This window comes from Herpailurus yagouaroundi, unplaced genomic scaffold (genome assembly GCF_014898765.1).
Source record: "Herpailurus yagouaroundi ecotype Mexico unplaced genomic scaffold, PumYag 181, whole genome shotgun sequence".
NCBI classification, from domain to species: domain Eukaryota; kingdom Metazoa; phylum Chordata; class Mammalia; order Carnivora; family Felidae; genus Herpailurus; species Herpailurus yagouaroundi.
Window position 1 is genome coordinate 28,401,984 of NW_024412412.1, and position 24,172 is coordinate 28,426,155.

The 24,172-nt window shown below is 38.7% G+C and overlaps 1 protein-coding gene and 1 long non-coding RNA gene across 6 annotated transcripts in view; one reads left to right on the forward strand and one right to left on the reverse strand.

The window, feature by feature from the left end:
- TEX15 (testis expressed 15, meiosis and synapsis associated) overlaps positions 1 to 20,614 on the reverse strand; it is a 101,769-nt gene extending 81,155 nt beyond the window's left edge. For 4 of the 5 annotated variants that reach the window (XM_040490184.1, XM_040490183.1, XM_040490182.1 and 1 more), the window contains exons 1-2: positions 20,515 to 20,614; positions 5,579 to 5,654 (exon numbers count right to left, since the gene is read on the reverse strand). The gene's annotated coding sequence lies outside the window, so the exon portion shown is untranslated. Of the gene's footprint in view, positions 1 to 5,578; positions 5,655 to 19,563; positions 19,678 to 20,514 lie in introns of those variants that run through there. The other variant, XM_040490181.1, reaches the window with a different exon arrangement.
- LOC121039797 (uncharacterized) lies at positions 2,040 to 12,411 on the forward strand. The gene is made up of 4 exons (XR_005794996.1): positions 2,040 to 2,089; positions 8,950 to 9,262; positions 10,373 to 10,478; positions 12,044 to 12,411. It is a non-coding gene; the product is annotated as an uncharacterized LOC121039797 (long non-coding RNA).
- Positions 20,615 to 24,172: the final 3,558 nt, after the last annotated feature.

Genomic DNA, 24,172 nt, shown 5'->3' on the forward strand with positions numbered 1-24,172 from the left:
ACTTGGTTATTTGTATCATTCAGTTTTTATAACATTTTTATAATTTGACATTTTTATAAGTGAAGTGTGTGCTTTGATTTGGAATTGGCTAGTTCACTGAATGCTATATAGAAAGTGGTGATATTTTGTATATGAAAAGAATTTAAGGCTAACAGAACAGTAACTCTAAGCTTACAAAGAATATAAAATAAATATTCAGAGGTTAAAATATTGAAGAAACAGGGATTAGATAGTTAAAGTGTGAAGAAAGTTTTAAAAAGTCCTTTCTCACTAGACATGTGCCTGGAAAGGACATGTTCTTGGCATCTCCCTATTTCTCACTGTGAATAACATCTTTTTAATGTAAATATGTAACACTGAACTCAGGGTTTGGGTTATCATACAATTCTTCACTAAACAGAATGCATGAAGAGACAGTCTGAGATGCTTTAAGCAGGAACTGACCTGTTTCTACTGGAAGAAAATACCATGGGTCATAAAGTAAATTCAGCAGGGGAAAAAAAAACCTGGCAAAAATACAGCAAAAGTTCAATAATAATTATGCTTTGAGTTATTGGTACTATCCTTTTTACTTTCTGTTTTTGTATTTTTCTACCATGTTATCTCAAAGGGATTGCATTAAAATCATTCTAAGATCCTAGGGGAGCCTGGCTGGCTCAGTCTGAAGAGCATGCAACTCTTGATCCTGGGGTTGTGAGTTCAAGCCCCACATTGGGTCTAAGAGCTTACTTAAAAAAAAAAAAGTGTTCTAAGGTCCCATATTATCTACAGAAGGGTGAATATACTGATTAACTTTAGACTTAGTTACACATACATGTTTTAATTTCTAGGCTAACAAGGCAGAGGGATAATGAATTTTGGTTTGGTGAAGTCTCAACTCATTGACCTATTAACATTGACAACTATTTTTTCAATAACTGCTACCACTGTGCTCTGCTAATCTGCCTCCTCCCAATCTGCTGGGGAGTAGAATCTCTTACGGATTTCGTAACTTTTAATTCACTCTTAATTATTAAAAGTCTGATTTAATTAAAATAAGAAAATACATTTATAATAGAGAAAATGAACAAAAGACCAAAATTGCCTCTTTGTAACAGCGAAAAAACCCCGAACAATAACTGTGCTGAGACTGATGAAGGAGAAAAAAAGATACAGATTCAAGGCAATTCCTTTATGAATCTCAGTAAGATTTCTTTCTTGCAGTTAGATAAAAATGATTTTAAAATTAATGTGGATGAGTAGGTACTTGAAAGGCATGGTTTATTTATTAAATGGTGCCAACATAAATTAAATATTTGTAATGAAAAAAGATCCTAATTGAGAACATAATACAATAGTTCAAGTTGGATATGAATGTACAGTATAATCATTCATTATACTCTCTAGAAATGCGAGGCATTTCCGGGGAAAGGAAATCTAGAACCTTAGGGAAATTATTAATGAAATAAGTGACCAGGACAAATCCAGCTGGTAAAGAAGCTGGTAAAAAAATAAACAACAAAAAAACCCCACTGGTTAAAGAGAAAGAGATTATAATAAAACTAAACAGCACAATAGTAAAGATGGAATGGGAGCCATGTCAAGAAGAGACTGTAGGTGCCTGGGTGGCACAGTCGGTTAGGCATCAGACTCTTGATCTTGGCTCAGGTCATGATCTCACGGTTTGTGAGTTCGAGCCCTGCATCTGGCTCTGTGCTGATGGCGCAGAGCCTCCTTGGAATTCTGTCTCTCCTTCTCTCTGCCCCCTCCCCAACTTGTGTGCGCACCCTCTCTCTCTCTCTCAAAATAAATAAATACACTTACAAAATTTAAAAAAAACACAAAAGACATTGTAGTCAAAAGGGTAGAGACAGTGTCTGCAACACAGACACAGTGACTAGTACTTGTTTCTGGTAATGTGGAGTTTCCAAGTGAGAGTGAAACATTACACTGAGACCAAAGGCAGAAAGATCCAGCCCCATGGAAAGGAATGGGGTGGTGACAGAAAAATGGAAGGTCTTGAAAAATTCCTTCTGATGCCATCATAAACAAACAGAACACTCTGAGGGAAAAATGAATACTGGAGGAATTTTGAAAGATCTCCCAAAAGGTGAGGTTGAATTGATCATAAAAGAGCAAGATTATGATCTGTATTGTGGTAAGAAAAAAAGCTCATACCAAAAAAAACCCCAAAAAGCAAAAAACATACAGCCTAATGATTCAAGGGTTAACACCTAACTTCACACAGATTTCCAATAAATGTCTGTTGAATTAGTAAGGCCGGGGGGCGGGGGGACCGAAGAGGTAAAGTTAACTGATCCATTATTTTTCATGGACTAGAAGCCTGTAACCCCTTAAAGGGGCAGAGGATACCCCTTAGCGGCTACCAGTAAAATCTATTAATTCTCTTGTTTCACTTACAGAATGTTGTTGACTTCTGCCTATCAATTTTAGCAACAGCATCTGGCTGAGTATCAGATCGTTTATTCTTACTGATTTCAGATTCAACATCTATGTAGCCATTTTTTTGTGACACATATCTCATAAGATAAATTTACAAGTTATCCAGAGGTTTACATGTCAACACTTTGTGAAGACACAGTAAAGAAAGCTCAATTTCATCCTTGTAGTGTCTCAGAAATCTACCCTAAACTCTCTCTCTCAAATTCTTCTTTAACTTGAGGTTTGGCTTAGGGGGAGGCAGTGATATTGGGAATGGCTACATGAAGAACAAGGATAATCACAAATAGTTGTTTTGTTGTTGTTTTTTTAAACTGGCCCTTAGGAGCATCTGGCTGGCTCAGTCAATGGAACATGTGGCTCTTGATCTTGGGATCATGAGTTCAAGCCCTACCTACACTGGGTGCAGAGATTGCTTAAATGAATAAACTTAAAAAGACCCCAAAAGGGGCGCCTGGGTGGCTTGGTCGGCTAAGCGTCCGACTTCGGCTCAGGTCATGATCTCACAGTCTGTGAGTTCGAGCCCCGTGTCGGGCTCTGTGCTGACAGCTCAGAGCCTGGAGCCTGTTTCAGATTCTGTGTCTCCCTCTCTCTCTGCCCCTCCCCTGTTCATGCTCTGTCTCTCTCTGTCTCAAAAATAAATACACGTTAAAAAAAAAAAAATTAAAAAAAAAAAACCCCAAAAAACCCAAACTGCCTCCTAGTCTTATACACAACAGGCAGAAGTTACTAAACAAAAGATGCTTCTAGATCATTTTTCATATAAAATTAACAGAAACTGGAAACAGCATAGCAAAGGAAGCTCATGTAGTTTTCTTACACTTTTAATTGTATTTAAGATGGACATTAGGACCATCTTATTTCTTTTCTGATAATCTTTGTTTATTCTGCTATTGCCAAATCCCAGAATCTTTTAGAAAAGCACCATGTGAAGCTTATCAAATCCTTTTGGAAAAGATGAGCCATCTGTTGAGTCCTATTTCCCTGGAGGGCATTACTGTGAGTCAGAGACAAGGGCTTATAACTACACAGTAATTCCAGTAGCTACCTGGACTCACTACAGAAAATAACAAGGAAGATTAAAAAAAAAAAAAAGCAAACATAATTCCCAAGAGAACAACTCTCCTCCATTGATACTTGTTTTACTTAGGTTTAAAGAGTTAGATAAGCAGAACCTGTGTGCTTCTGAAAATCAGTGCCCACATCAACCACTTCTCTAGAAAGATGTGCTGTATCAAAAGAAAACATCATACATTAGAATGCACTATATATCTAAACTCCTGGACATTTAGAGTAAAACTGTACTAATTTGAATGATTATGGAAGAATAAAATCTTACTACCCCGGGGGTGAATGTAATAAATAGATTATGAAATGTTACCAAATAAAAACCTGAGATTTACCCAAAAAAATTAAGAGAAGCTCTCAGGTTTGTTTTGAAGACTTTGCTAAGACTGAACAAGCAATTTTTTCCCCAAATGCAAAAAAAAGTCTGGAACTGATCACAGTGACTAGTTAAAACATTGGCAGAAAAATATCTTAAAATCTCAGGCCCAGTTACAAGTAGCTGAGGCTAACCTGGCTACAGAGCTCAAACTCCTGCAACTTAACAGTCCAACTTTTCACTTTCCTTCCGAATTGTCTTTATGAAATTAACTTGAAAAAGAATGGTTTTGAAGTATTTATGACATAGTAACCAAAGGACTCTATACAAGAAGTCAGCAGACATGGATTTCTTGTCCTGATTCTGCCACTCACTAAACACCTGCTTCTAAGCTTTACTCTTCTCATCTGTTTTCAGTAAGGCTTAAAGCTGTAAACCGTAAAATGTTTTGCTTCCTCCTATTCCTATCCCACTCTCTACCACTACCAAGCTCTATTTATTTACATTTTCTCTGTGGTTCCACACACAGGTACGTGCAAAAAAAAAAAACTGTACTGTGAATGCAAGCTGATGTCATAAAAGTTTGGCAGTTTCAGAAGTTAAAGAGCCTTGATACCCTTACTTTTAAACTACTTAGAAAACTTATTTCCTCAGAGTACGTCTGTGTATGACTATGGCACTTTTATTTTTTTAAATGTCAACAGTTGGCCCAATTTCCATCCTCTGACATGTTTTGTTTTCAAAATCAAACAAGTATCATTTAAAACCCATCCAGTTAGGGGCGCCTGGGTGGCGCAGTTGGTTAAGCGTCCGACTTCAGCCAGGTCACGATCTCGCGGTCCGTGAGTTCGAGCCCCGCGTCGGGCTCTGGGCTGATGGCTCAGAGCCTGGAGCCTGTTTCTGATTCTGTATCTCCCTCTCTCTCTGCCCCTCCCCCGTTCATGCTCTGTCTCTCTCTGTCCCAAAAAAATAAATAAACGTTAAAAAAAAAAAATTTAAAACCCATCCAGTTAATATGTGGGTGACCACATGTGACAATAACACTTTTGATTAAAAATGGAGAAACAAAAACAATCTGGCTACAAAATAAATGTCTTATTCTGTTTAAGTACTAGCTCAAAGGTAATTCCAAACCTCAAATAACACAAATATTCTAAGCAATATCTGCATATTGGCCTGACCTTCCAATTTAGTTATTCAAAGATTCAATACTTATGGTAAATTAAGGTCAATTTTGGGGCGCCTGGGTGGCTCAGTCGGTTAAGCGTCCAACTTCGGCTCAGGTCATGATCTCGCGGTCCGTGAGTTCGAGCCCTGCGTCAGGCTCTGTGCTGACAGCTCAGAGCTTGGAGCCTGTTTCAGATTCTGTGTCTCCCTCTCTCTCTGACCCTCCCCGGTTCATGCTCTGTCTCTCCCTATCTCAAAAATAAATAAACGCTAAAAATATAAATAAATAAATAAATAAAAAATTAAGGTCAATTTTGTATGGGTCAATGTTCTCCACTGGACTATAATTTACCCATTTTTAAATCTCCAGCACCAATCACAGATCCTCATAAGTACCCAATAAAATTTCCTGCAAAGGATACTTTAGTATTTCAATGTGTGGAAAAATACACATATTCCTCACATATCTTTTTTACTGTGAAATTATTTATAAGTCAATTATAAAGTAGATTACTGACAGTGAGTTTAAAAAATCAATACACTATTATAAGTAACAGCAGTAACAAAACCATTATTTGAAATACTTACCACTCCTCAATGAAATCTACCATCATACAGTTATGATCAGGACTCAGTCCATACATGAAAAATGACAAAGGAGTATCTACAAAAAAAGAAAAGGCAGAGGTGAAGAAAATTACGGTCACATTCTCCGTCACGAATAAACTCTTTTTTGTTCTGCCATTTTTTCCCTCGTGAATTCTGCTTTCCTTTTAGTCCTGTTTCATTTTGGGGGAGGGTAGGTTCCGTTTTCTGCATGTCTCAGTACCTTCTCTATTACACCCTTGCATTCTTTTCTCCTCTCCTCTTCCTAAGTCTTTCTCTTCGCTTTAGTACGTTCTCATCTGCTATTCAGAATCAGCTCACCACTTTTATGCAGCCATCTAGCAGAGAAAATGACATTGTGACATAGCAGATGAGCTTGTCCTTGGACTTTCATATAGAGCAAAAAACACTAAACACAAACACTGATAGTTTTATACCAAAATTTTAATTAAGTCACTATAAACAGTTATGGTACATGCTATGCACCATCTAGGTACTTTATATACAGTATCTCATTTAATCTGCACTGATTAGCAGTATTACCATTTTTTCCAGATGAGAACAGGGAGAATCAAAAAATTTAAGAATCTTGCCTAAGGTTATCCAATTGCTAAGTTGGTTTTCAAGTCCAATCTTGATATCTGGATTCTAAACCACTCAACTATCCTAACCATTTTTTAAGTTTCTTTCTAGAGACATTTAAGCCATAACTCTAATTGTATGCACCATGGAAACAATAAGCAATTATAAAATATGTCCAAATCTTAATGACCTGTTTATAATTAGCTTCAAATTTATGTCTTGATTTCAGGATAATAGACTTATGCTTTGATTTCAGGATAATATTAAAATATAATTTATGCCCTGATTTCAGGATAGTACTACTGGTTACATAATAATCTCTATATGATGCTATTCCATACCTTAAAATGCTACACATTCTTTTTTTTTTTTTTTTAATTTTTTTTTTTCAACGTTTATTTATTTTTGGGACAGAGAGAGACAGAGCATGAACGGGGGAGGGGCAGAGAGAGAGGGAGACACAGAATCGGAAACAGGCTCCAGGCTCTGAGCATCAGTCCAGAGCCTGACGCAGGGCTCGAACTCACGGACCGCGAGATCGTGACCTGGCTGAAGTCGGACGCTTAACCGACTGCGCCACCCAGGCGCCCCAAAATGCTACACATTCTTTAAGAAAAAGTATGTTTTTATTACTGATACATCCAGCAAAATTCTGAACTCCAAATTCTAGAGTTTTTCTATTTTCCAAGTTAAGCATTCAAGAAAATAAAAAAAGTATTTAAAATAGACATTGTAGGAGCACCTGGGTGGCTTAGTCAGTTAAGTGTCCGACTTCGGCTCAGGTCATGATTTCACAATTCACAGGTTCAAGTCCTGTGTCAGGTTCTGTGCTGGCAGCACAGGACCTGCTTGGGATTCCGTCTCCCTCTCTCTCTGCTCCCCAACCCCCAAATAAATAAATTAACCTTAAAAAAATAAAATAAAATAGACATTGTAGATCTACTTTTGAAAAGAAAACGTCATTACTACACATTTTAAAACTCTGTAAAAACAAAAGAACATGTTAACCTTTACTGATTATTTTGCCAATGTTTTAGTGAAGTGCTTTAATGAAGTGTTATTGCCAAAAGGACCCAAAGAAATAAAAGTGGAAAAAATACACAGAAAAAATCAGAGTCAGTATAGTCACAGAATATCAAGGTAATAAGGATAAGAGACTGACATATAAAAATAAAATGACAACTAATTTGGAAACTAAAAATTCTGAGAATTTAATGATGATAGTCTATCACTCACAAATTCCCACGATTGGAGCCAGCATTCACATAAGAATATCAATAATGGTATGAAATATTTAGTAATAATTAGATGGATGACATGTACATTTGGAAATCAACGATTAGTGCATTTGCTTGTCTACTGTAACTGTACTAAGTTAAAGGATAATTTTTAAGTCAGTACATTTAAGAATCCAAAGCAAACTTGTAAATTAAGACAACTGGGGTGTATAAAAAACAAATATGTATGAAGATGTAAAAGTTACCAATACTCTTAATTTGATCATAGAAGTTGCTTAAGAAAGCACAAAACACAAAAACCCTTGCGCAGAGCTGTTTCAGACTTTCTGGAATAGCAAAACCGTGGCAAACCCCTGAAATAAGGGGGAAAACTGGCTATGGGACACTGAAATTAAAAAGCAACACCAACCTAAGGCACCTGGGTGGCTCAGCTGGTTGAGCATTCGACTTCAGCTCAGCTCATAATCTCACAGTTTGTGAGTTTGAGCCCCACATTGGGCTCTGTGATGACAGCATGGAGCCTGGAGCCTGCTTCAGATTCTGTGTCTCCCTCTCTCTCTCTGCCCCTCCCCTGCCCCTGCTCACACTGTCTCTCTCTCTCTCTCAAAAATAAATATTAAAAAAATTTAAGTTTAAAAAAGCAACACCAACTACAAATTTAATAAAGAAGGTACTGATTCGGTAAGCCTTTCCACAAATTCATGGGAGGCATTTCATTAAAAGAGAAACTAAGGGATGCCTGGGTGGCTCAGTTGGTTAACGTCCCACTCTCGGGTTTGGCTCAGGTCGTGATAACATGGTTCATGAGAACTAGCTCCACGTCGGGCTCTGTGCTGACAGCATGAAGCCTGCTTGGGATTCTCTCTCCCTCTCTCTTTGCCCCTCCCCAGCTTGTGTGGGTGCTCTCTGTCTTTCTCTCTCTCGCTCTCAAAATAAATAAATAAACATTAAAAAAATAAGGAAAAACTGCCTTCAAGACTTTTCTCTACTAGAACCTATGTAGTACAGTAACTCTGAATTTAATCTGCAGAGGAATGTATGTTTGTATGGGTATGGTTGAAAATATTCACTAAAGCTTCTATTAAATATGAGAATTCTAAATTCATTGATATATGTCAGATTTTCTTCTTTAGAACTACCCATTTACCAAGAAAAAGGGAAAAGACCTCAATCTCACCTCATTTTTAATCTGTTTCGGGAGAAGCTAAGAATGTATTATGTAAGAATTCAAATGGCAGAGAGTCAGGTCAACAAAGCTGTTTAGTTGTGAGGAAAAAATCCACATGGGGGGGCGCCTGGGTGGCTCAGTCGGGTTAAGCGTCCGACTTCAGCTCAGGTCACAATCTCGCGGTCTGTGAGTTCGAGCCCCGCGTCGGGCTCAGGGCTGATGGCTCAGAGCCTGGAGCCTGCTTCTGATTCTGTGTCTCCCTCTCTCTCTGCCCCTCCCCTGTTCATGCTCTGTCTCTCTCTGTCTCAAAAATAAATAAACTTAAAAAAAAAATCCACATGAAATGTCAACTTTCTATTCTTTAGGAACTTGTATTTAAGGCTAGAAAATACAGAAACAGATCAACTTAAGAAGATGAACAAGCAACACGCGTTTGGGTATAAAATTATATCAGAAAATTAAGTAAGCTTGTTATGAATTTGTCAAATTGACACATATTAACTGGAGCACAGGGTGGTGGATGGTGAACCAAGGCTCAACAACAGACCACAAGAAGAACTGAAGAGAAATTTGTTACAGGTCCTGGAGGAAGTACTGGACACACCTCAAGGGACTACACAGGAGATGAAGGCAGAGTGAAGACGCAGAGGCAGGACCTGGGCACATGCCTTTATTAAGGTCTGTGAACAGAGTGCTTTGGGGTTCCTGGGCTAAGATGGATTGGTCAACTCAAAACAAAAAAGCAGGGTTTTGGTAAGCTGCACAGGGGTCTTAACCAAGGGGAGCGTAAGGGAAAGGCAGTGGGAGGCAGGAGAGACAGGTGATCAAAAGGGCTGAAACTTCCATTTACTTGTGACTCTGAGGGCTAATATCTAGGGCATGCATTTGCATGAGGGAGCTAGGGTCAGTTTCAGGTCACCAAAGGCTGCCTGGCCAAACAAAATGACTGCTGAGGCAGCTACACCATGAAGGAGCTTAGCTAAACTCTCAACAAAGCTTGAAGTGAAAAGAAGCAGAGAAATGACCAGTGTGGCAAGATTTGGGTAAAGAATCTATTCCTCGTAAATTCAGATATTTAGGTGGCTGAGTTTTCAATCAATTTTTATAGAGGTCTGAAAAAAGCTTTGTGTTGAAAAAGATTTTAACAGACACCTCTAAAAAATACTGTTCAGTAAGTTTGTTACCCAGTTATATACTATACATTCCAATTATAGTTCCCTAGATACACAAGCACCAGCAACTAATGTTCACATTCAGGAAATTACCTGTATTTCTGGTCTTAGTGAACGAAGGGCAGTGATTCTCAAATTGGGGTCCCTAGACCAGCAGCATCAGTATTACCTGGGAACTTGCTGGCAACGCAAATCTTCTGGGCTCATCCTAGACTTTCTGAATCAGAAAATCTAGGAATTAGACCCGGCAATCTGTGATTGGACAAGTTCTCCAGGTGATTCTGATGTAAGCTAGGTTTGAGATCTACTGGTAGGTAATTCTGAGGAAAGCATCCAATCAGCTACATAAGAATGGTTTCTTTCCCCTCCCCCCCCCCCCCCCCCCGTCTTCTTTTCCATTTTTAGTATTAGCAAGCAATTCTTTTCAACCAGAGTCACTATTAGGAGAAAGAAATGTTCTGAATTAGAAACGTCACTTTCAGGCCTAATGCTCCTGGCAAGGAAGAATCTGAAAGAAAGTTTTAAAAAGACTGTGGGTTTGCTCTTTTGGGGTGGAAAGGGAGGTAGACAATCAATTCATTTAACAAGTATTTATCAAGCAGCTACCTTGTTCCAGGTACCCAGCAAGAAGGAAAGACAAGGAAGTAAAAAGAACTCTAAAAACCACCAACAATTTTAATTTGGATATCTTCAATGTAATTAACACAGGATGCCTATTCCAGGTGTGTACACAGGCAAAATACCAAATGAGTAATAAGTAATAATTATTTTTACACTGAAGCAATGGACTAGCAAAGCAAAAAACAAACATACAAACAAACAAGGTTCATTCCTGATGATCTAGAGTTGGTGATTCTCAAACTTTAACATATATCAGTCACCTGGAGAGCTTATTAAAACAGATTACTGGGTCCCACATCTCTAGAGTTTCCAATTCAGTATGTCTATGCTTGAAGCCCAAGAATTTTTTTTCTTTAAAAAATTCTTTTTGACATTTATTCATTTTTGAGACAGAGAGAGCGTGCAAGCAGGGGTGGGGCAGAGAGAGAGGGACACACAGAATCTGAAGCAGGCTCCAGGCTCTGAGCTGTTAGCACAGAGCCTGAAGCGGGGCTTGAACTCACAGAGTGTGAGATCATGAGCTAAGCTGAAGTCGGACACTTAACCGACTGAGCCACCGAGGCACCCCAGAATTTTTTTTTTCCCTAACAAATGACCAGGTAATGCAGATGGTACTGGGACCACATTTTGATAACCACCAATCCAGATGATCAGGCATCATTAAATTTGGGCACTCCAGGAAGGAAAGGTCTAAGAATTACCAGTTCATTTCTCAAGGCCTTCTCATTTGTATTTATCGCTAAGATTTAGTCTGTCTCCCTGAGGGCAAAGAGAATAGGAGGGACGGATTATCTTTTAAACTATGTGGTTTAATTATTTTATCACAACCCAAATTCAGTTGACTATGTTGCCTTAATCAATCTACAGTATGAGGGTTTCTTAAACTAGAAGCAAAAGCCAGTATTCAAACATTTCCATGGTTTTGTGGTGACTCAGAAGTCCTAATTTTGTTTTGATGTCCTATAGTGTATGAACGGATTTTTCTAAAAATTTGGGGGCAGGCTCTCCCTTCAGTCCCAAGGAGGATCCTGTATCTATTTAATTATACACAGTCAAATGAGAGTAAAGTTAAAAGTAATTTATATGCTTTAAAGACTATCCCAAGAGTCTAGGCTATGGGAGAGCGTACTCCTAGTCCAGCTGCTTTTCATCAGGGGAATAATTAAACTTAAGGGGCCCCCAAGGGTTAGGACTCCCCTGCTTCCTTTCCCTTTGGAGTCCAGGAGCTTTGGTAAAAACAGATCAGGTTCCACAAAGAGGCCACGGTCATCCTGGCCACAGAGAAAGGTGAGAAAACAAGTCAACTCTTCATTAACTCAATCCTCCAGTCCTAGCTCTTCCTTCAACCTTCTCAAATGCCCAGATTCTAACAGGCTTAACCAAAAAGAAACACTCTACCATGAATTAAAATAGCAAAGGATACTTTGCAACCTATTTTACATGGAAAAAAAACCTGGATTACCTACACTCCTCCTATATATCAACCTTGTTTTATAATTTATAGATGAACATAATGAGAGATTGTTACTACTTAGTGAGCCCAATTAATAAATACAAAGAATGCCTTCCTCTAAGTTACTGTATTGAAAACGAGTGAAAAGCAAATGAAACAGCAGGAAAGTTACCCCCTTGCCAGCCTAAAGCCACTTCTTTCCTCCCTATGCAGATATAAACAGAGAGATGATTGCCTAACCAAAGTTCTGGAAAGCAGATGTGTTGCTCGAAGGGTACAAAATGTGGATGTGTATTGTGCTACCAGGCTGTCAAAGATGAAGAGATCAATCAATAGAACTCCAAACTGAGTGCATTCTCTGTGTGGCAGAAGAAAATTACATACAAAAGGAGTTAGGGAATTGTTGTAAAAGCACAGGAATGAGATTAGTAGCTAATCTATTACGGCTATGAGACTTTTAAAAACATATTAGGGAAATACAAAGGCATAATCAGATGACTAAAGATAATGACATACAATTTTCAAGGGAGTTAAACACATGAAACTCTTGGAAGAGAAAAAATAATAATAAAGAGCTCCTTATTTAATCCTTGTAGAAGACTTATCAGTTATTTTCCCCAATAACAAAGTAATCTCTAAAATTGGTCTTACCTAAAAACCCACACAATTCATTTTTATTAATATAGGTATACAGGTAATAGATGAAGCATCATTTGATAAATTTCTAACTAGGACTGAACCAACAATGAGTCAACTTTTCCTCTTGCATTGGATTGTTTTCTAGTTAAAAACAGTATTCCTCAGATAGCCCTTCAAAGTCAATGAATGGTGTACTGAATCATTCTTGCTATTCAAGGTGTTGTTTTCATTTTAAAACATTAAGCTATCTTTCTGTGTTGGTCCAAAAAATTCAACATCTTGTATGGAAAATACAGCCATCAATTATTAGTTACCTATTCTGGTCTGCTAAACCTAAAAAAATGCAAGGTTGAGGCCAGAAAGATAAAGCAAAAAAATTTTTTTAATGTTATTTATTTTTGAGAGAGAGAGAGAGAGAGACAGAGAGGGAGAGAGAGAGAGAAAGCAGGGGAAGGACAGAGAGAGAGGGAGACCTAGAAACTAAAGTAGGCTCTAGGCTGTCAGCACAGAGCCTGATGCGGGGCTCGAACCCATGAACTGTGAGATCATGACCTGAGCTGAAGTCAGACGCTTAACTGACTGAGCCACCCAAGGGCCCCAAAGTAAAAATTTTTTTAATGTTGGTTTATTTTGAGAGAGCATGTGTGGGCATGTGAGGGGCAGAGAGAGAGGGGGAGAGAGAATCACAAGCAGGTTCTGCACTGTCAGTGCAGTGCCTGATGCAGTGCTCCGTCCCATGAATAGTGAAATCATGACCTGAGCCAAAATCAAGAGCCAACGCTCAACTGACTGAGCTACCCAGGTGTCCCAAAAGATAACTATTTAATATTGGATCATGTATATCTGTAAAGGAGTCATACCCAGAAAACACTAATATGCAATTATAATTCTTAAATAAATATATCTAATTATATATCCTTCTGATAGAAAAGGCATGATGTTCATTTTAAAATTAATTTTTTTCCATATTTAAGTTTAAATTTGAGAAGCTAACAACAATAATAATATACACCCTTATCCTATCAAGAATGGATTTCAATATAATTTGTCTATTTCTAACATCATACTCATTTTAAGAGTCTACCTGACTGTAGTAACAAGACTTCTCAAAAATTCTGTAGAAGCCATGTCTGAAATACTAAAATAAACCTGGTGAGGATTACACCAAGTAGACAGACTGGAGAATTCCAATAAACCTGTAGGCAAAATTTCAGTATTATCGAGTCTCCAGAAGAAAACTAACCAGAACACCCTACGCAAGGAAATGAATTTGCATCATTTTTTTTGGCTTTTCTGATGATAGTCTTCTGTTAGACTAAAAATTTTAGTCCCATTTTTAAATAGTCTACAAATATGAGGTGAACAAAACAGACCAATTTGCCATTAGCTCTCTTCAGACTCAGAAAATCTGCAGCAAATAATTTTCCTTAAAAAATTTAGCATAAGTAATTTAGATAAATTGTTGGTTTTTTGCAAAAAAAAATTTTTTTAAAGTGGGCTCCATGCTGGTGTGGGGCTTGAACTCATGACCCTGAGATCAAGAGTTTCATGCTCTACCTACTGAGCCAGCCAGGTGCCCCCAGATAAATTATTTTTAAAGGAAAATTATTTGATTCATTCATGACTTAGATCAGAGATAAATAGTTCTGGTGGCAGTATGGTAAAGCCAGATCACCTAGTTTCAAATCCTGTTCTGCCCTTACTAACTATGCAACTTTGGACCAGTTACCTAATCTCTCTGTGCCTCAATTTCTTCATATATTAAAAATAGGAAAATTAACAAATATCTACTCAAGTTAATTCAGTTGATCAATACTCCCCTGCTGTATGAGTAACTAAATTAATATATGCAATATGTACAACTGACTTACAGAACAAAGCACTATTCAGTGTTGGTTATTATTATTAGTATGTGTTTGATCACATAATGAGATAAAATTTTTAAATTCTTACAGTTTAATGTTAATCATCTAACATTCATCCTCTTTTTCTAACTTTTTTTTTCAACGTTTATTTATTTTTTGGGGGACAGAGAGAGACAGAGCATGAACAGGGGAGGGGCAGAGAGAGAGGGAGACACAGAATCGGAAACAGGCTCCAGGCTCTGACCCATCAGCCCAGAGCCTGACGCGGGGCTCGAACTCACGGACCGCAAGATCGTGACCTGGCTGAAGTCGGACACTCAACCGACTGCGCCACCCAGGCGCCCCCATCCTCTCTTTTTCAAATATTCATATGATTTATTGACCTGTGAAGCCCTATTCTCTTTTTAGCTTTAAGAGAGAACAAAACTAGGGGTGCCTGGGTAGCTCAGTCGGTTGAGCGTCCGACTCCCAATTTAGGCTCAGGTCATGATCTCACAGTTCATGGGATTGAGCCCCATGTCCAGCTCTGCACTGACTGTGCAGAGCCTGCTTGGGATTCTCTCTCTCGAACTCTCTCTGCCCCTACCCTAATTGTGCTCTCTCTCAAAATAAATAAACTTTTAAAAATCCTTCAAAAAAAGGAGAACAAAAATATATAAAGTGCATGTATTTGTATGGGCTAAATATCTCAGATAGGCAGGCACATAATAAACTTGGAAAAACTAAAATACTAGGTTTAATTGATTGAAACGGGCTTTAAAGACAACTGCAAATATAAAAGGCTGGGTTTTTGAGAGAGAAAGATGGATTTGTGAAACTTTTCTTTAAAAATTTGCCCTTTTGCTCTTTGAAGTTGCTTCTTATTCCTTGACTATTTCATTATACACAATATACCCCACAGAGTATAAAGGATGTATAAACCTGGAGACTATTGTACTGGGCAGGGTGAGTCAGAGACAGAGGAATGCCATGTGGTTTCACTCATATTTAGAATTTAGTAGACAGAACAAATGAGCAAGGGGAGAGGGGAGAGAGGGAGCAGACCAAGAGGCAGACTCTTGTCTGTGGAGAGGAAACTGGTGGTTGTGTGGGGGGTGGAGTGGGTGATAGGGATTCGGGAGGTGCACTTGCTCTGATGGGCACGGGGTGTTGTGTGGAGGTGTTGAATCGCTATATTGCACACCTGAAAATGGTGTTGCACTGTGTGTTAGCTAACTGAAATTTGAATAGAAACTTAAAATGGTGCACCTGGGTGGCTCAGATCCTGATCTCACAGTTTGTGGGTTCAAGCCCCACATCGGGCTCTGTGCTGACAGCTTAGAGCCTGGAGCCTGCTTTGGGTTCTGTGTCTCCTTCCTTCTCTGCCCCTCCCCTGCTTGTGCTCTCTCTCTCAAAAATAAATAAACATTAAAAATTTTTTTTAAGGAAACTTAAAAAAAAGAAAGCATAAATCCAAGGTCAAAGGGCTTACAGACTTTCCTGACCACCATTATGATATGCAATTCTACTAGCAAAGAATTTGATTTTTATAAAAGCTTAGTCCCTTTTGAATTTGTTCTTTTATTTATTTTTTATTTTATTTGAGAGAGAGAGAGAGAGAGAGAGAGAGAGAGAGAGAGAGAGAATGAATCCCAAGGAGGCTCCACACTCAGCACAGACCATGACCCTGGGATGATGACCTGAGTAGAAATCAAGAGTTGGACACTCAACTGACTGAACCACCCAGGTGCCCCAGGATTTGTTCTTTTATACTAATGGTACAAAATTATGGCAATGTTTTCATCTACTGATATTACGAAATATTTGTTCATGTCTTCCTTCATTTCATTTTTTGCTCATAGTTTCTGCTAAGACCTGTCATTAAAATGCTTACATGAACTTGAAATGTCCCTCTAAAAGCTTTACTTGTAAGCCATAGAGTATAGAACACTGGCTTATCAAAAAAGAGGCCACTACAAGGTGCAATAACTATAGACTAAAGAAAGCAGCAAAGGACTGGCAGTCAAAACCTAGGTCTGAATCCCAGTTCTGCTAATATCCAGCTATTACGCTTTATAAACTGGGAACATGTTCCTGTACAACTACTTCAAGTTTATTATTGCTAAATTTGTTTTGGGGGGAGAGAGGCTCACATCTTTTAGAGTCTGATGAAGCTATATATTTTCCTCAGCAAAAATTATCACAATCCACACATTTTTTTTTTGCAAACAATCAGGGGCTTCAAGTAATTACCAAAGTCCATATGTCCTAAATTAAGAACCTCTAGACAAGAGGATTACAATGGTTTCTGCTGATTTAATATACAAAAATGCCATTTACTCATTCCCCTCCTTTTCTCTCTCTCACACACACACTTTGCAGTTTTGCTGTTCAACCTATAAACACAGCAGTGCTAACAAGCTTATGCTTATAAAAGTGAAAAAGAAATTAAGTTTTACCTTCACTGGCAAAAAGTAAGTATGCCCCCCAACTCGAGGTGTGTGCGCCAGTTTCAGATTGTATCCTGAGAAGCTAGACACTCAAGTCAGTGATTTTCTCTCTTGCGACATTGTCCTCCATATCCTCAAGTTGAGTTACAGTAGGTTAAACTTGTCAGAAACACTTAAAAATCAAAATGGCTTTATATATACAGGGTCTAATAAGCACTACCAAAGCCATCCAATATGAAAATGATGTTCTGATAAGGATTTAATTGTTCACATATATCCACAGCCATACTAATGACAGCAGCAGCTGCAGCTTTGCCAAAGTCTCAGCTGTGGTAATTAAAGACAGACTCTCAGGAGCAACTAACTATCGTTAGTTTCACAGGGCAGTAATTACAAAGGCTTTGCATTATGTGGATTATACATTCCAAGGATATAGAGTTGCTACCAGACTTCAGAGACTATCTTAAACAGGCAAAATTGCTCATTAAAGCAATCATCAAATTTACTCTATTAATGAGTTTAAAATTCTCTTAAGTGTGGGGGGAGGAGCCAAGATGGTGGAACAGCATGGAAGTTTTTTTGTGGGTCTCGGGTCCGTGAAATACAGCCAGACGAACACTAAACCATCCTGCACACTTAGAAAACTGATCTGAGGATTAACACAACAATCTGCACAACCTGAACCACAGAATTCAGCAGAAAGAGAAAAAATTCATTTTTGTTTTCATTTATTAAAAATATTTTTCTTTATTTTTTTCTACTATATTTTTTACTTTTGTGTAAATTTTCAAAAATCTCTTAAGTTTGTTCAGCTTACTATGCATCTTTACTTCACCTTGTAAAATAGAGCTATTTTTAAAAAGTTATTTTTTGACAACCTAAGCCTACCTCTGGACTAACTTCATATAACTGAAAGTATCACAAAGTAAAAACAAACCAGCCTAGAATATCACTTATAAACACACAAAAAATCAATGAATAAAACACTGGTATTCTGGAAATATTTTTTAAACCAAAAAGAGTTCCTTTTTGATAAAAGTACGTAACAAATATGAATGGAAAAAGGTAAGGGTTAAAGGAAAATTAATCCCAACTGCAACACATTTAGGGTTTGCAGTTAATCAGATTCCATCACGTCTAATGGGATAACAAGCAGGCACTTCATATTCCTTAAAGCATTCTTCTTCAAAGCAAAGACATTTACAAATAAATAAAAAATAGGAACATAGCAAAAGCTGACCAAAGCAACACATTTACCAAAAATCAGAATTGCCAATTTTCTAAAATTAATCTTCAGGTATTGTAAAAACGGTGATTGTTATCCCTAATTTAAAAATTTTGTAATCCAGGTAAACTATATCATGTTTAAGTATAATAAAAAATAACTCTATAACTTAAAAGTGCCTTAGTAGCTGGTGTACTGAGATAAAAAGTAATCCTTAAGTCACTTGCAATTGAGTACAAGTACCATTATAATATATTTTATTAACAAAAGTAGTCTAATTATATTTTACTGGTTGTAGAAAGCATTTTAAAAATGTAAACATAATTGATATATAACATAAGTTTCGGGTGTGCAACATAATGATTTCATATGTATATACTGCAAAATGATAAAACCTTTTAATGTAGTAAACTATAAAAATAAAATAAGGCTGAAATACACACTAAAATTATCACTAGTGTTAAATTTCCGGAAAATTTAAATAAAACTTATGCTTATTTTTCCTGTTGATTAACAACTAACCTCTAAAGATAATTGCAATTTTCCCCTAGTCATACGAATTCTTCAATAATTTTTTAAAAGTTTTATTTATTTATTTATTAGAAGTAATCTCTCTACACCCAACGTGAGGCTCACACTCATGACCCTGAGATCAAGAGTTAGATGCTCTTTTGATTGAACCAGCCAGGCGCCCCAAATTCTTCAATAAATTTTTAAAAAGAAAATACGCATAGGTTTTCAAGACATTTAGGCACGGTCTCCAAAATTTTGACATCTTTATGATTAGACTCAGATTTTAAAATATCTGGGGAATAAGATAAAGACAGTTTTCTATGTGTGTGTTTAAATTAGAAGCTTTCAAGAAAATGAGCAATGACAAAGCACTGAAAATACCTATAAATACTGATTTCAGTCCTCCAGTTCCCTTGGCCTCTTCTGTTAAAATGTCCTCCTTTCCAATGAACACTGACATATTTTTTTTTCAATTTTTGAAATTTATTGTCAAATTGGTTTCCATACAACACCCAGTGCTCATCCCAAAAGGTGAACACTGACATATTTTGAATGAAGTCTAAAACCTTTTTAGATTACCTAATATATTTTCTAAAATGTGAATTCAATGACACTTTTCTTAAAGCTTGTACCATTTCTATTGGTACCTCCACATACACACTTGGCACATAATTGACAAAAAAAATTCAAAAACGTAAATAAGCAAATTACAATTTTGTGTCACTTCCACTTTATATTTTGAAATAGTCCCACACTCATGTCACCCCAAAAGGCAAGCATTACACTTACGTGTTGGGGTGCTTTACATTGCACTTGGAGCCCACAATTTTTAAAACTTGAGGAGCACTGGAACTGTCCAGTGCACTGGAAAAGCCCAGGAACTGTCGACCTTTCCACTTTCTGTACCATCCTTACTAAACTGCTTTCCACACAGCCACCAGGGCGGCCGTGTACCCCAAACCGAGCATTCCAAATAAATTCAACCCCAGAGCGGAAACGATGGAAACTGCCTTAAAAGACTGGAGTAGGAATGGGCTTAGGCAGTGGCTCATACTAAACTACCTGAGGTCAGGAGGCTTTTTCTGCACCCACGCCAGGGTGGGACCCGAAAAGTTTCAGTACGTTCAAAGAACTGAACCAAGAAGTCAAGAATGATCAAAGCGAAGCAGTCTCGCAAAACCTCCACTCAGCCCTTACAACGGCCAAAGCGCCTCGGACACGCGGCGGCCGCCTCCCCGGGCGCGAAGGTCCGCCCGCCCGCCAGCCCGATCTGCCGTCGGGGGATGCTCACCTCGGGCTCACCCTGCACGCCCGCCTCCCGAGCCGCCCTCGCCACCCCGAGCTCCACGGGCTCCTGCAGCGAGACAGCGGGCGGCCAGCGCCGGCGGGCATCGTCCGAGCGCGCGGGCTCTGCTCCGCCGCGATGCGGCGCGCGGACGCCCCGGGTGGCCCGGGCGGCTCAGCGCCTCGCGACTTCGCGAGAGCAGCCGTCACCCGGGCGGCGTTCCCCGCCTCCAAGCTCGGGAGTCGCTGGGTTGTGCGTGGGTGCCAAGTTGCGGCGGGAGAGGGCGGCAACCCCCACCCCCGCCCTCCCGGATCCTGAAGCCCCGCCGCGGTCCCGCCCCGCCCCCAGGGAAACCGCTAGGAGGCTAATCCAACCCTGGCGCCTGGCCCCGTGCGAGGCACACAGCATTCGCACTGCTCCCTTCGACCTTGTGGCAACTGAGAATCAAGAGGTCGGGGATCCGTCCAAACTGTAGGGTTTCCCCTCCCGGTTACCGGTACCTCAATCTCCGTGGTGTCGGGATACCTCTGCACGGGGGCGAAGGACGCGCGAGCGTGGGAAGTAGCTCATCCAAGGGAAGCTAATATTTAGCCAGTAACCAGGCCGGCGGAGGCCCACCTTTGGGCTCAAGTTAAGAATCCCTGAACTTCATGATGATTAACATGCTTTCCCTAATTCACCAAGAACCTTGCCAGCTTCTAAAGCTCGCCACCACATTCCCCACAAACCTTATGCAGCTTTCTTTGTCCAGTCAGTTCCTCAGAATCAAAATCTTCACAGCGAAACAAAACTCCTGGCACTTGCTTCCCAAGAAACTTCAGGAACAAGCGGTGCTCCCAGGCACGTGCGCACGCGGAGGCGTCCGTGCGCGGAGGCGGTCGCTTCTGCACGTGCGCATTGGGTGGAGCAAGAGGTCCTGTTGGGGAAGGCCTGAAGAGCCAGGGGATGGAGGACTGGGTGGACGTGGACTTTGTAGACTAGTTCGGTGTCCCAACGTGAAACGTGTGCTCAGTGCATACTCCGTTTGCACATGATAGGCTCTCAACAAACGTGTGTTGAATGACTACGTGAATGTAATATGTTTGCTACTGGCATCCTTTCAACTCAGATGGAAAGCTGGGTTTTCTTCCATAAACTGAACAGAATGGGCCTTGCTTAAGTAAGCCTCCAGGTATCCTCAGCTCTACTGAAACAGCCATTCTGCTACAATTTTTGTTCACTTATAATTTAAAATTTTTGGAAGGACTTTATATATGTTCCACAGGTAATGGCCGGCTGCCTTTAGCTAGGACTTGAGCCTGGAGGTAGCAAACACATCACAAGTTTGGAGGATCTAAATTATCTCTTTGTAGCATGGCCTCTTAACAGTCCTGATTCAAGGGTTATGTAGATCATAGAATGCAGGTACTCCAGTAGAGGAACTTGGATTTAGTTTTGCAGTCCATGCTTGAAGCATCCTGCACGTTCATGGGTAAAGATGTTGGGACAAGGAACCCAAATGGTACAACATTTCATTTCCCAATAGCCACTTAATTTAAGGCAAATTTTAAATGTATTTTGAAACTGGAATGTAGCATGTCATGAGATAGATATTTGAAAATGAAAATGTTTAATTTCAGTTTAGTGAGAAAAGGTTCTGTATTTTTATCAGATTCTCAGATGTGTGACACTCCCCAAAGTGGTAAGAACTGCTTTATGTTTATGTGCCTATAAAACATTGGTATTTCAAGAAATTATTTTAAGTTCCAGTTTTGCTCCATTTGTGAAATAAAATTTTATTGCTCTTTTTATACTCTATTTTGACAATAAACAAAAGTTCATAATTGACCTACTTCTCATTTTCTCCTTCATTGACCCTTATCCTTACATTTGTTTTTATTTTTTTAAGTAATGTCTACACACAAGGAGGGGCTCAAACTCATGACCCTGAGATCAGGCGTTGCAAGCTCTACTGACTGAGCCAGCCAGGTGTCTCCCTTATCCTTCCTTTTACACTTAAGAGTTAAGGTACCCAGCAATTGTACTCCTAGGAATTTGCACCCAAGGACATGTGTAAGAATTTCATACCAACACTATTCATAATAGCCAAATATTGGAAACAACCCAAATAGCTATCAAATCAAACAGTGGCATATTCATCCACCTTTCATTAGCAGCATCTATCATTTCATTAACAGCAGTGAAAACAATAAACTACAGTTAGATGCAACAACATGAATGAAATACACAATGGTAAGGGAAGGAGGTCAGTCAGAAAATAATACATATTGTGTGTTGCCATTTATATACAGGTCAAAAATAGGCAAAACTAAACTCATTCTAGGGATGCATACTTACATGGTTAAAGTATACAGAAAAGCAAAAAAAGTGTTTCCCAAGAAAGTGTGCTGCAGGATTACAGGTAATTTTTATTTTCTTTTTTGTGCTTTTCTGTAACTTCCAAATTTCTTACAATGGACATATGTCATTAGTAGGGAAGAAAATAGGTGTTATTTTTTAAAGTTGAAGTATAGTTGACATGTATTAGCTTCCAGTGTACAACATACTGATTTGCCAGTTTTATGCATTATGAAATGCTCACCACAGTAAGCATAGTTACCATCTGTCACCATTCAAAGTTATTATAATATTATTGACTACATATCCTGTGCTATACTTTTCATTCTTGTGATTTATTTTATAACCAGAAGTTTATACCTCTTATTCAACTTCAACTATTTAGCCTCTCCCCCCACTTCCCTCCCCTCTAGCAACCACTAGTTTGTTCTCTGTATAGAAAGGTCAAAAGTAAAATGCCATGATGAAACTGAATAGAAGAATTACCTTGTGAGCAACTCTATATAATGATACCAAACCTACAACATCAATTTCTATTTCTTGTATTCCCATTTTTGTTTCCTTTTTGAAATTCTGAAGAAAAAAATCTACCATTTATTTGCCATTATCTAGAAAATTGATTTCTATTTTATTTCGTATCATTTTCTTAGATACACCTGTACTTCATTTACTGTTAACTTCTTAGTTTGGTTAGTTTATTTTCATCTTTTGCATATGAATAAAACATTTTTTTTTCAACGTTTATTTATTTTTGGGAGAGACAGAGCATGAACGGGGGAGGGGCAGAGAGAGAGGGAGACACAGAATCGGAAACAGGCTCCAGGCTCTGAGCCATCAGCCCAGAGTCTGACGCGGGGCTCGAACTCACGGACCGCGAGATGGTGACCTGGCTGAAGTCGGACGCTTAACCGACTGCGCCACCCAGGCGCCCCGAAGAAAACATTTTTAAGACTATGAGTCTGCCTTTAAGGTCATACATTGGCTTCACCCTATGGCTTTCTATATTTGGTATTTCCATTATTATTTTCTAAAGAATACGTATTTACATTTTTAATTTCCTCTTCATGACAAGAGTTATTTTGGAAAAGCCTTTTTATTTATTTATTTTTTATTTATTTTTGAGACAGAGAGAGACAGAGCATGAACGGGGGAGGGGCAGAGAGAGAGGGAGACACAGAATCGGAAGCAGGCTCCAGGCTCTAAGCCATCAGCCCCGAGCCCGACGCGGGGCTCGAACTCATGAACTGAGAGATCGTGACCTGAGCTGAAGTTGGATGCTTAACCGACTGAGCCACCCAGGCGCCCCAAGCCTTTTTAATTTCTAAGTGATTTAGATGTTGTTTTTTTCTATTCTTATTTCCCATTTTAATTACAATACAATCAGAAAATGTGATCTGTGCAATTTTGCTTTGGGGAGTTTATTGGGGGGGGGGGGGGTTATGTAGCCTAAAATGTGTGATATTAATAAAGTTTCTATTGCTATTTTCTACAGTGCATAAAATGTAGCATACACATATTATATCTGTCTTACTACTCACATTAGTCAGACGGTCAAAATTATTTTTTTAATCTACTTAATGTTTGTCTTTTAAACTTTCCAAGAAATCAGAGAATCGTGCACCCAGAGAAATATGTTTCAATCAATTTCTCCTTAAATTTATGGCTGTTTTTTCCTCATATTTGTAGAACTATATTATTTGGTACATAAAGCTTTATGAGGATTATATTTTCATGTATATTAGATCTTTTATCAATATAGGATGAATCTCTTTATAATATTTTTAAGTTTTTCTTTTCATTTTTTAAATAATTTATTTATTTTTTTAATTTACATCCAAGTAAGCATATAGTGCAACAAAGATTTCAGGAGAGATTCCTTAATACCCCTTACCCATTTAGCCCATCCCCCTTCCCACAACCCCTCTGGCAACCCTCTGTTTGTTCTCTATATTTGAGTCTCTTATGTTTTATCCCCCTCCCTGTTTTTATATTCTTTTTGCTTCCCTTCCCTTATATTCATCTGTTTTGTATCTTCAATTCTTCATATGA